The sequence below is a fragment of the Artibeus jamaicensis genome, unplaced genomic scaffold (assembly GCF_021234435.1).
Source record: "Artibeus jamaicensis isolate MK-2021 breed Jamaican fruit bat unplaced genomic scaffold, CSHL_Jam_final contig_519, whole genome shotgun sequence".
In the NCBI taxonomy this organism is placed as follows: domain Eukaryota; kingdom Metazoa; phylum Chordata; class Mammalia; order Chiroptera; family Phyllostomidae; genus Artibeus; species Artibeus jamaicensis.
In genome coordinates, this window is record NW_026521871.1 from 26,088,420 (window position 1) to 26,090,243 (window position 1,824).

At 36.5% G+C, this 1,824-nt stretch overlaps 1 pseudogene; it reads left to right on the forward strand.

Moving 5' to 3' along the window:
• Nucleotides 1–811: 811 nt before the first annotated feature.
• Nucleotides 812–1,044, forward strand: LOC119044798 (SS18-like protein 2; annotated as a pseudogene).
• The last annotated feature ends 780 nt before the right edge of the window (nucleotides 1,045–1,824 follow it).

A 1,824-nucleotide genomic window follows, 5' to 3' on the forward strand; every position in this document is an offset into this window, starting at 1 on the left:
ATAGGTGTATTGCATCAAATGGAGAGTACTTTGAAGGTGACTAAAGTTGAAACATGTAAATGTGAAACTTAAACACATTTTTTAAATAAACAAATTCTGTTTTGGGGGGTCCCTCCTTGTATAATTAGCTGTTTAAAGCTTTTATCCTCTATTAGAACATAAATCTCTATGAGGGCAGGAACTGTGTCTGTCTTGTTCATCGTTGTCTCCCCACCAGCCAACGTGGTGCTTAACATATAACAGACATGGAAATGTATTTGTTAAATGAATGAAAGTATGACATATAGGAACTGCTGCAGTACCAGATTCTCCCAGCCTTCTGTCAATAAGAGAAATCCCTTTTTCAGGATTCACAGTTCAGCTTGGTCTCAGCCTCTGGAAAGCAGATGCAGATACCCTGGGCTTCACTCTTTCTAGTGGGAGGCCTCATGTACTTTGGTCTCATGTTCTCTTTCTAGTTCTAGATGTCTGCTTATGGCACATGTGCTCAAAGAGAATTTATTTAAAAGAATCATTCAGTGCTTTAGCCTTAAATGAAAAGAATCTTTTTAGTAGTGAAAATTGACTGTAATTGTTTTAATAGCTTTCATTATTTAAATATTAATATTAGTGTTTTAATAAGTCATTTCTCTCCATGGTGTGTTGTAATTAAATGCAAGTATTTTATAGCTTTGGAAGTCAAACACAAAATTATGGTCGTGATACTGTTCAGTTTCTTCTAGAAACAAATAGATTGAAATGTATAATACACTCAATATTTTTAAGTTTTAAAAACATTTTTAGAGACCAGGTTCCAACCTGGCTTCCTGCAATGTCTGTGGTCTTTGTACCAGACTGGCTGAGAGGTAAGGCCCAAGTCAGCCAGGAGATGATCCAATGGCTCCTGAAGGTGAATGATCAGCTTATCTAGTGTATCACGGAGTATCAGAACAAAGGCGTGGAGAATGAGTGTGTCCCATACCGGCATCTGTTACATAGAAATCTTATTAGTTTGGCACCATTGCCAAGGCCAACCCAACCAGTCCTTCAAAATTAATGGAATAATCTTCCAGCCAGCTGTGAAGAGTAATTGAATGTAATCCATTTCCTGTGAAATGGAGATAGGATCTTTACCAACTCAATGGCTGAAAACATGAAGGAAATCCTTGTGGCTCTTTTGAAAGAGTAAATGTAAAGAAAGCTACTAAATTAACTGTATTTCAATGTAAATATTTATTTTTAATAATTAAGCAGATTCCCCCAATTAAGTAGTCTCCAGGCATTTTCTTTCCTGAAATAGCTGTGTTTGTATAATAAAGATACAAAGATACATCTTTACCTCTATTTTTTTAGTTTCAACCTGAAAAGGAAACTGAGCAGGTGCTTGGCGATCAGCAGGAACTGGTGAGACTGCTGACTGAGACCCTGCCAGCTGGACACGTAACTGCGTTCTCCTGTCTCTCAGTTTGTAGTAATGGACCCCTTGACTGCTCTTTTTGGGTTGCTGCGAAATAAAGCTTGCCTTTCCACAAAAGACTGACAGTGAGGTACAGAAATTTTTATGTATTAAGTGTTCCATTTCCTCTTCTAGGGAAAAAAACCCTTGAAAATACATGTAATAACACCATTATCATTGCTAAGAAAATTCATAGTAATCCCTTATTATCTAATATCATCTAATGATAGATGATGTTATAGGGGAGGGGAGGACAAATATCTTTTTTCTTATTTTAATACTCTCAGCTAGGCTTCTATAACAAATGACAAATTAACAAAAGAATGTTGTTAATGTTGCTCAGTGAATGTTGTTCAGTGTCACAATAAACAATGTGACACTGTGGCTTG